Here is a 12,725-nt window from a genome sequence, read left to right as displayed (position 1 = left end):
TTACAGTCAGCTAATTTTCAAGCTCGAAGCATCCTTACGTACTTTACTAACCGATGATTTTACATAAGGGGTGGCAAAACGTGTGCAAAACTCAAACTTAAAGTTCTATGGATATGGATCGGTGTCGCACTATAAGTTTATTGTCCAATGAATACCAGATAACTATCTAGTGTGCCACAAGGAAGCTTTGTGATAATTTAGATTCAGGATGACAAGGATTGCGCTGTTATTTTAATGCAATTACACATGTTGCGTTACGTACTTATTACCAGATAAGCGTCGGCCTTAGTAGGCCGTATTCACTAAGATAAAAAACTATACTTGCAAAAATGGTAGGTTTATTAATTTGCTATTTGTTTACTTGTTAGAATTATAAAATTTATACTCATTAGTTAATCATAAGTATTATTAAAAGGAGTACGTTTGGACACAACGTTCTTTTATATATTTTTTTGGACTCATACGATTCTATACATTAATTCTGATAGACGATTTACTTAATCACACATCTATTTTGGTACAAGTTTTTCGTTACATCTACTACATATAAATTATTCAATCTCATTAACTTCTAACATAGATCTTATTTTGATACCATGATTTCATGGTTTTAAGAGACACTAAAAATTGACGTGTCAGTCTATTCTTAACGATGAAAATATTTAAACATAATGCAGTAAATAAATCGTTTTCTTAGATTCTTAGAACTGGGAGTTTTTTTCTTTTTTTGAATTGTGTTATATAAATTTGTTTTTTTTTTTAAATGGTTTATAAGTCAGTTTTTATTAAAAGTTACTATTTATTATTTTACTTTAAAAACGATCTACAAGAAGTACGTTCAAAAAGTGTATCAACATAAGAAACTATTGCAAAAACACAAGATGAAATTTTGGAAGATCGTTTATTGCCAGAGAGGAATTTAATAAAAGCTCAGCCATTTTAGCGAAGAGAATGCATTAAGAAGCACATTCAAATGCAACTTTGTTACTAACATTCCTTTAAATTAAACAAAAAGGACTTTCTGCAAAATGTTATTACACTTGATCGTGTCTACCACGACGATTTTGAATAAAGACAAGATTTTAAGAAGTGGTGTGAACGCGATCCTTGAGATTTTTTTTATTTTTTTTTTATGTAAAAGTTGACATTTTAACTTTAATCCGGTAAAATAGCAAACTAAGATCATTATTGCAACCTTTTGAATAGCTAAAATTATTACTTATCAAAAGTATAGTCTTCTTTATTTAGCTCATTAAACAATCAAACAGAACGATCACTACATTCAAGTGGTAGTACGAATACGGATTGTAGTCATTTCAAAAATTAAATTTTTCGTTGAAAACGAATTTCTGGAAATAAAAAGGTTATACTTGTGGTCAAGGGAAACTCTGTAAACCGTTTGGAAAACCACTACAGAGATGGGATTCATAAATTGAAGGGAGTTTAGAAAATTAAAGTCATTTCTACAATTAAAACTCATTGTTTCATTTTTGTTTCGTAAAATTTTTGAAAACTCTGTAAACCGTTTGGAACACCACTACAGAGATGGGATTCATAAATTGATGAGTGTTAAGAAAATAAAAGTCATTTCTACAATTATAAAAGTCATTGTTTCATTTTTGTTTCGTAAAATTTTTGAATGAACTAGTATATCTAAATGAATATGGCAACTATAATATTTCAATCCAAACTCATCTATATAAATAAATTTTAATAAAATAGAAACACTGTTTCCTTGTAACAGTAGCTTAGAAAAAGGAAATGGTTAAGTCAGTTTGTCTCTTCAACTATGTCTCCACACTTTTTCTAACTTAATATCTGTATCAAATTAACAATATGTGTGTAGAATATTTTATAGATAAATATAAGAATAAAAATAAAAGAAAAATAACAAAATAAATGGAAAACTATTATATTTATATGTATGATATAAAAAATCAATGACAGACAACATAAAATAAGTAAATAAATATAAAATGCATATTATTTTAACTGTGCTCTTATAAAAATTCTATAGAAATTCTATATACAAAAGCTTTACGATTAAGAACTTTCAAAATCGTTAAAAGAAAAAAATAATAGAATGAGAGTAAAAGTAACTGAGTTGAAATAAAAAAAAAAAATTACAAATTTTTTAAATGTTTTGTTTTGAATATTTAGACTTTTTTAATGTTAACTCAGACAAAATCTACAACAGATTTTTATGCAATGAATGCATGATTTATAATATCCCGTAGGCTAGACATACATTATATGAACACAACTCAAACAATACAGTCTGGTAAATTATGTATATACTTATACGTAAAGTATCTATGTTTTTATGTATCTCCACAAATAAACAGTTTTTTTACAATTTTAAGGGATTTTGCATGACAAATTGATTTGGTCTCTTATTATATGTACTTAATGGAAGCGAGAAAATGGAAGCAGAGCTGTGAAAACTGAAACAGTAAAAGTATAAAAGTGAAGTACGAAATAAACTACAGGCAAAATGCTTTAAATGTATCTTAAAAAAAAATTTAAATACTTTTATTTATTTTATGTTGTACTGTTGCAAATACAGTGAAGTAATAGTAATCGTTAAATAGAAGATATTTGCAAAATGTCTAACAGCAAAAAATGTTATGATTTGATTTTGATAATCAGGTGAGATAATTACAGGTTTAATGTGGTTGATTATACTTACAATGGTGTTATTATGTTGGATTATATAATATTTAAACTGAAAGCGTTTATAATTACCTGAAATTAAAGAAAGGAAAATATATTTTATTAACAATGTTTATTTTATTTTTATGGAAAGTATTTTCGTTATTATTTTTAAAAAGAAAGGGAAATGAAAATGTATTACTAACTGTACTACTATGAAATAAATTTCCTGAAGATTGAACGGAACACAAAAGAAATGTTGACAAATGGTTCACACTATCTTTTCACTCAAAGATCACAAATCAACTGTATCACATTTTGTTATTTGAGATTCAAAAATTATATTCCTATATTTTCTCATTGTATATAATAACATTAGGTGATTTAGGAAAAAACTAGGAAGTAATTAATAATAACTTTGCAAAATGAAATAATTTACTGGAGATCAGCTGTATTGTATTGCTTGTTAATTACTTCGAATTATTACTGTAAAAATCTGTTTTGTAGTAAATATAAAATAAACTTCCTATTGCTGCTTTGTAATAAATTTTAATTTAACAATAAATATCTAGAAACAGTTAGATATATTTTCTTTAAAGTGAGTTATTTGTAAACATTAATCATAATTGAAAAACACACAAAATCTGTAATTGATACGATCCGAGCCAATGCATCTCTACGACACCGGAAATTATAATGTGATAGTGATCGTGTGTGCATCTTAGATATTTTACGACTAATAAATATTTAGACAAATAAATTTTATGTGTACCCTTTTTTAAATATTTTATTGTTAAATTATTAAAAGCAAAAACTGTAAAGCACCCACTTTTGTGCATAAATCATAATTCTAAACCCATATAAATCTTTCCATTCATTTCAATATTATAGAACCCGCATTCTTTTATTGTACTTAAGAAGCTAAAGATGCACACAAAAAATCAATGATAATAAAATCATATTTTTTCTTCATAATAAACTGCCATAGTAAATAAATGTATAATAAATTTTTATTATAATTTATATAGGCAATAACACCTTAAATAAATTGGCAGACAGAGCATGCACAAACGGATAAATACAGGGAAGTAAGTGTGTCTGGTTGAATTTATTTGTTTCCAACTTGATTTCAATATTTTGTTTACATTTTTAATTTTGGCAGTGTGCCTATATGCACTGTAAACATACAAATCTTAGCATATGAAGACTTAATCAGTTCATTGCCAATAGGATATCATTTAATAAGTTTCGTAAATTTATAGCAACTCTAAAGTATACTCCAAGACCAAGTGCTTCACTAAATTCGATCCACTACTTTGTAGAAAGAAGTAGTAAAATTGATAAGTTTCTTGAGTGGTTGGCAGTTAATTATGAAGTAATTAATTTTCTCCCAGCTGATTCCGTTTATTACGGTTAATAATTTATGTAGTTGATTCATCTTTTCTGTAGCAATTTATTGACTTCTTTATGTCTTTATTGTCTGGAAGTTGAGCTGTCGAATTCATACATATGTGGGTGGATAGCATTTTACCGTTGCTTGGTATTGCACCCACACACTTGGGAATTACTTTCTTAATGATGAAGATGTTTCTTTTGCATTTTAATTTAATTCTTTTTTCTTTAACACTTTATTCTATTCATTGAATATTTATTTATTTATGTTTTCAGCAAAACCAAAATAAAAATATTATTAAACTTTTAGCAACTTTCAGTTTTATTATTCGCATATTTGATACGAATTTTACTATCAAATTTTAGTATTTTTAAATTGGTTTTTAAGTGTGTTGAACTTTTAAAACAGTTTCACTTCGATTATACACTTAAAATGCTTAGATAGAAAAAAATATTACGAAAAATGTGCGTGAAAACGTTTTTGAAGAAGAAAACCCACAACTTTATACTTTTACCACTCGCATTAAAAAGTATTTTTATGAAGCGCTACAATTAAAAGACAGCATTTGAGTTTTAAACTAACATTAACGCAATTAGTACACTTTGTTATAAGTAAAGCGTAAGTCATTTCATTATCCGGATTTTGCAGCACTGTCACAGTGACGTATGTCAAAGAGACCTGCCAAGCAATATATACCTCAGGGGGGCATTATTTGTGTCTCAATCTTATCTAACCTAACTTAAATTATCATATGCTTAATTTAAGGTTTATATTTTATTATGTGGACTAATCAATGCATAAAGCATACAATAATTCGGTGCTCATATAACTCAATTTTGATGATGATTTTTCGCAACAAGTTTTCTGTAGTGATTATGCCCAATTTTTTCCTTGGCATATATATATTATCGAATTTGTTGCAATAAATATTCACAAATGCATTCACAAATCGACAAGTCATATAAATTTTTCAAAAAGAATCTAATACTGTAAAATATTCCGCGGAGAATATTTGACTAATATATTCCTTACCTAATGGCAAGGTATTAGCAATAATTTGTATTAAAAATTTGATCAAAATTTGAATCACAAATACATAATTTAATTTAATAGAACAATTAATATGTTGTGAAATATTTTGAATGTACGTTTGAAGTACTTTTGTAAATGATGTTGAGAATACCTATTTTATATATCATTAATAAGTTCATTAATATAATTACAATTTTCCACAGTTTCTGATGAATTAAAACTGTTAGTTGAAAAGTACGATTCCAGATTTTATCTGCAAACTCTCGTTCATCTATGATTGTGAAGTGCATAATATTTATAAAACACTTTTCTGTCATGAATACCACCGGTTTGTGTTATCTGATAGATTTATCTTAATATTAGAGTCAAAATTTGTAGCTAATTAAATGTCAAGATCGTTCTTACTTGTTGCACCCAAATCCTTGTGAGTAAAATCTTGAACTTAAAAATACAGGTAAAACTAAAATTTTAATAGGCAAAATACGAGTTCAACCCTTGTTAATTGCAGTCTAAAGAAATTATTTACGAATAATTAAATATAAGAAATAATTACGAGACCACTAATGGGAGTATGTGGCTATATTCGAAACAGCTGTATGTTCAAACAAAAATTCAATTAATTAAATATAAACAAAGATTTTGTTATTACGATTCACTACTGTTCGAAACCTCTCAATACAATAATTTCTATTAAGTAAAATAGTCACTATCATCATAACTTACGTTAAAATAAAATTATAATAATTATTTACTAAAAATATATAATTGATTTTAGAAAATTTAATTGTCTAAACTTTCGCTAAACTTTTAACCAGAATCTATTGCTTAAAAGTTCAGTAAAATTGTACCCATTTTATTGTGTACTTCATTTTGTAAGTCTATATGACCGGCAAAAATGTTGAACAAAGTTTAAAATTTAAACTCTATAAATTATATTTTGAGTTTCATAAATTGCACAATAAAATCAACCGTGTTTGAAAAAAGTGAAATTTTCACCAGCGTCATAAAAATTTTTTTTCTAGTAATTTCAATTTAACTTTTTTTATTTGCAGTTACAAAGTTTCCAGCCTTCACAGTTTAGCAAACAATTGCGCAAGAATTATTTATGCAATTTAAAATTACGTTTGAATATACTATACAATATAAAATATACTCTTTTAATACTCATAAAGTACAATTACCAAGTTTTGTGAAATAAATCACAATAACTACTTAATAATGCAACTCTTTTGTGATCATTATAATATAAGTTTAAAGTAACAAAAATAAATATATAAAATTATTAAGGTATAACAGAGGGGGTTATAAACTGTTTGTCTGTAAAGTTTATACTAAAATATCATTAGGGACCTTGCATTACTTTTGTAAGAAAATATATAATTTACTTTGTTGTCGATACGGCATATGGCATAAATAATAATTTTGCCTGAATAATACTTTCGAATTGAACATACGAGTATTACAGATACATCCTATCAGTTAAACTGACTCACTTCGATTTATGCAATCAAATTATCTATTCGTATTAGTTTTATATGAATATCTTAAAATCTGTTTAATATGAACAGATTTTATAAAAACAACTGTTAATAACAAATGTTCTTTATTATAATTATTAATGAATGAATCAATAGTTTTAAACATTAATCATAGATTGTAAATAATTATTTTAATATATTTATACTTTTGAAATACTTATTTCATTTGGCATTGTGTATTTTAAACTCTTTATTCTAAGAAATAGCGATTGCATATATTTGCTAAGTAATAATAATTTCTGTTTAGGATAAAAATTATGGAAAATATATTTGATACAGATGACTCATATAAATGTTTACATATAAATTTTTCATAGAAATCGTTATTTTTTTTCACTTTTTTGATTTTTTAGTGCTCTTAACTGGCACTTTGATTTCAGCTTATTTTAATGTATATACAAACTTTGTAGAGTGTTCCGACTTCTTCTTCACTGCGTTATAAATATAGCCTCACATTTGATACCCTTACAAATATTTAAGACATTCATTCAAATATCTCAAAAACTTAGACACATTTATCCCCCGTGTGGTGGCAGAATAAGATATCACCACCTTGTCGTAAAAGGCGACTAAAAGAGAAAATGCACAGGTCAAAGTAGAACTTCTACTTCAAAGTAGCTTACTACGACTCCTCAGCATTTGCTCAGGCCCTGCTAAGTTGATCAGCCTTCGGGAAGTGCGTCTATCTATCAGGTCAACTGTGAAGTGATAATTACGGTCTCTGCTTGTCGCTTGACGCAGATAGTCGGGCGGGGATGAAAGATTTATGCTGTAAAAAATGTATAGGCAATCCATGATGACAACTAAAAGCCTGATACATATCACGAAAAACTTAGTACCTTCATTATTGCAGGAGGTGTAATAACAATTTTCAATGATAATCAGTTGTTTTAATATAATAGAGATTTAAATAACGCAACATAGGCAAAAGGTAAAAATTGCAGTAACACCTACTCGTTTTTACTATGCTGAGTTAGGTGCACATAGTGAAAACAACTTACAGGAATGTCAACACAATTTGTTTTCACTACAATAATCACATTTTGCACAATGTAATAACAATGTTGACATTAACTTAAAGTAAAATTAATGTTAAGGTATTTATAAATATTTATTAAAAAGTCAAATGTATAAAATGTGACAAACGTATATCATCGTATAGAAAAAAGATACATTAAGAGTACACAAGGTAAACATGAAAGAGCATACACAATATGTATATATACATAAAAAATTATTCATTCACTTCTACGTAAACGCAACTTTATACTATTTTACAGATGCAGGTTGGTGGAATAAAAGCCACAAACGGTAGAAATTAACTGTACAAACAATAGAACAAATAAAAATAATTAACATAGATAGTTTGTAAATGCTGTAGAAAGAAAATATCATAAACATTAATAACGCATTTACAATAAAATTGTCGTTTTAAAAAAAATATTATTAAGAAAATTAAAAAAAAATATTAGGGAACAATTATTATGCTAAAAAATGGCAAAAAAGAGATTTAGGTAATAATAAACATACATCTAAATAAGTGCGTACATTTTAGAATAATACAATTATAATATTTTAATACAATAGACAATTAATTAAACATGAAATAAATTAAAGAAGATTATATACAGTTTTAAAAGTACAGAAGGAGTGATTCCATTGCGAATATGAATTTATACGCAAAGCGTTAAAGAAAACTCTATATGAAAAATGAATAATAATTCTCAATATAACATAATTGGTATAATCACACAGCGCGCTTTGACCGTGTACCCATATTTTCTCCACATCTTTGTCCTCAAGAGTTCAGAAACTGATATTCAAAATTTTTATTTTGGAAAATTTTTAAATATACATATGTGCTTATTAATTATTTTAATTTTCTGATGTCTAATGTACACTGGTTTTTTGCAAACCTTTTTTTAATTAAACTTCCCACTATTTTTTTTAACAAACACGCACAAATTTATTTATTAATACTCATACGCTCTGAGGTCGAATTTCATACACTTAAAAAATTAAAAAAACAAAAATAATTTATTATGACCTTTAATATTTATAAGCTGTTTGATTTATTATTTCAAACATATATAAAAAGAAACAGTACAAAATTATTACTATATAAATACAGGGAGAGAGAGAGAGAGAGAGTGTGTTAATGTAATATTCAGTTATTTAAAATATAATTAAAATACAACTCATATGGCTGCTATTGAAATTGCTAAAATAATATCAAATCCACATCCAAATGAAAGCACTTAAATGAGTATCATTTTAAGAGGAATTAAATAAGGAACTGTGAATGATAGTATCAGCAGATACTTTACTTCAAAAAAACATGTGTAAACGGGATTAACCACGTCAAGACATGATTTCAATTGCACTAAAATCAATGAACTGTTTCCTGCTTAAATGTTTGCTTGTGTACCCTAATCCGGAGCAGAATCAGACTGTGTGAAGATGGCAACTAAAAGAATATAATTGGTGCTGCTTGGATGATATACACACAGAATAAAAGGAAATACATTTTTTTGTAAAGACCAACGTCTGTTGCTGTTGAAAATGTTTGCCGCTGTGTATATTTCATTTATTTATAAATTTTAAGTATTATTTTCTCTATATCTTAAAGTAATGCAAACCAAATATATTACTTAAAATAACAGATATAGTGATATGCAGTGCTATATACACACATACAGTGATATAGAATACATATTTATATAAAATTTATTTTATAAATGCAATAAAAATTAATTTCTTTTATCTTTTGGCAAAGCACGTTAAAAGCAATAATATTACATTAAGTCTCAGATACATATGAATTATTGCTATATATCTGAAATAAATCATGAAAAATTTGTAGAAATAAAAAATAGATAGATAACTAAGAGGTTTACTGTTTACTCATTTATTGAATATTAAATAATATTGTGTACGTTTTGTTGTTATTATGAATATAATTACTTTATTATATTTTTATTCTAATCTATTTTATTACATTCTATTTAACTTTATTTTATTCTATTTTAACTATTTTATTTTATTTTATTCTATTATTTATTTTTTAGTTAGATTTAATAGTTATATTTTTTATATTACTTAATTCAGTCCTTAACATTTTATTTATTTTTTAATTTATTTTTAAATTACACTTATCCCTAACACTCTTTTCAGAATATTTATTATATATTTTTCATTTTTAAAGTAAGTTATGTGTAATTGATATACATTGGAATCAAAAATTTCCTTTTTTATTGTCACTTAACTTTCAGCTTAAAAACTAAAACACTTTCGTCTTGCGATCTCTTAGAGTCTTTCAAGTCTACAAATTTTACCTATAAATAAGATAGGGTGACTGATTGTAGAAAATAATCAACAGAAACAACAGCTTGCAATTTTTTTTCTATTAATAGAAAACTTATATGGGTTATAAAAAATTCGACAGCTATAAAATAGTTGCTAAAAGCATGTGAAATTAGGTGAGCGCGTCATCTCCCTTCATACGACCTCATCAACTCTCTTGCGGAATATTCCTCGTCATACTCAATCAGTACTTGGAAACATAAAATATAAGAAAGGCTATTCAAGAAAGGCTGGGTTGACTCTTATGGTTTAACGCAGTTCAAGCATCTTATTTGATTTAATAAAAAAAGATTTCTGAGTCTCAGATCTAATCTCAGATGAATTATTAGTCTCTAAATTGGACGTGCTTACTAGCACCTTTTAAATATGGGACTAAAAGACACTAACACTTCCGAATTCATTCTGCGATTACAACAAAACGAGTACAATACTTTTAATTCTACTCTTATTGAGTTAAAAGGAGTTGGGATCGAAAAATAAGAGACATTATTATGTTTATCAACAGTCTAAATTTGTCTATGTTAACCTAATAGATTCTATCCAGTGATTACACAATAGATTTTATGAGCCGCAGTCTATCATTGTCACTTCTAATAAAAATATATATGGAAGCTGCGAAAAGATCGAGGAAAAGAAACATTTTTTTGCAAATGCGCAAGCCTAGTAAAATGTATACATTGCATTATAAAACTCTACGAGCTAAAGAGCTAGGCAGACATCCCAAACCTTAATCTTTATAAAGTAATGTCCCTTATAAACTGCGCAGATTGGTTTTTAAACTTAGACTTTCATCACTGGATGTACGGCAACGAATTTTTGTTATTGTAGTTCACTACTTTTCGAAACCTCTCGATTAATAAATATACTATAAAAATAGTACAATATAAAATATAAAAAATATAAATAATATAAGCGAAGTTTATATATTATTTTCCATTACTGTATAATAGTTATTCGCTTTAATTTAAATGAAAAATAGTTTCTATTTGTAATAAACTTGAGCTCAAATTCACCTTTTATTGACATTGACAATCACGTTGAATAACTTTTAAAATATACAAGCACGAAATATAGAGGAAGCCCGTACAATACGTGTACGTTAACCTCTCTTACTTCGTTATATTAAACCAAGGAATGTAATTATACGCTTCAGTAGATACATTCATGCAAATATAAATTTTTTTTCAACAAAACCAAAACATATATCAGCATTTTTCATTCAGTCTACTGAACTCTGTATCTTTCATGAATTGATATTAAAATTTAATTATAAGTAGCGATGAAAAAGTGTGACTCAGTTAACACTGATAAATGACAGAGAGAAATTGAAAAATAAATTAAAAATAAGTTTTAGTAGAGAAAACATCTGTTTTTCTTGTGGCAAAAAGATTTTGATTATTTATATGAAACCGCGATAACATTACTTACATTGGAAGTGAACAATATCAGATACATCATTGAAGTTGTTATAAATTATTTTTGGAATACATATGCACTATTACTCAATCATTATCTTCATTAAAATGAGTGAATTTAAAAGTTTATATATGTTTTTGCAGATTTATCTAATAATAGACGCACAGCATTTTGAAAGATGTTAACGCTTCAATAAAAACAGAAAAATAAACTTCATATTTATAATTGGTTGTAAAGATCTCCTCAGGGAATTTAAATAATATGGACATATATAATAATTGAACGAAATAATGAAAAACCAGTTTGTAGTCTCAAATGTGAAAATAAATATAACAAAACTATATACACGAAAATAAAAAGTTATTTTAGTTTATTTTCTCAAAAAAGGTTACATTGAATTCTAACACTGAAAACGTTTCTGCAGAGATGTTCTAAATAATTTTTGTTTCATTTTAATTTTTTCTGTTTTTATTGCTGTTGACTGGCACTTTGGCTATAAATTATCAATAGCGAATATAATATACAATTATGCGTTTGAAGGGACAGATTACAAACAAGAACAATCCTAAATGAAAAAAAAATGCCGTTTCATCAAAGTGCTATAGTATCAGTTAAAACTTATTTGACCACAATAACGAAATCGGAAAAACTGCACTTCGAATCACCATCATACTCGCTCGGTTATTGAGTCTCCAGCGTTCACTACCTGTTCGCAGACGCTAAAAAATGTCCCAGGGAAAAAGATATTTGTTCAAAGAGAGAAATCGGCAAAATAAACGACTTTCTCTGAAAATGTTAGAGAAGCGCTAAAATAATTGTATTATTCTCAAAGGATATTATGTACATATATGAAAGAAATTGAAATTTTGTCAAAAAAATATATTAGCTTTGGAACTTTTCAATCAATATTTCATTTATAGTTTTGCACAGAAAATATAAAACTAAACCCATATAAATTATTAGATGGGTTTATATATAATTGCATATACTGAATTTCTGACAGAACAAAGAGAATCAAAAATAAATATTTCCATTAAATTACATGAATCGCTTTAAGTTCCGACAAAATGCAATTGAGTCATAATAGGTGTATATGTAAAGGCCGTTAGATTATGAATAATACTACTAAACTAGTTTTTAAAAACTAGGGTTTTTAAATGACCAATGTTTTATAGTTCTTTAAGTGAATATTAAACCAGATTCGCAAAAATCTATTGAATTAAAAGAAATTATTTTTGTCTTGAATATTAAAGATTTAATATAAATGATGTGATTATTAAAGAACTCAGTTCAAGAACCAAACCAATCATAGGTCAGATTTTATGCAATAT

The sequence above is a fragment of the Teleopsis dalmanni genome, chromosome 1, assembly GCF_002237135.1.
Source record: "Teleopsis dalmanni isolate 2A chromosome 1, ASM223713v2, whole genome shotgun sequence".
Taxonomy (NCBI): Eukaryota; Metazoa; Arthropoda; class Insecta; order Diptera; family Diopsidae; genus Teleopsis; species Teleopsis dalmanni.
The sequence above is the reverse complement of the archived record's forward strand: the minus strand, read 5'-3'. Positions refer to the sequence as shown.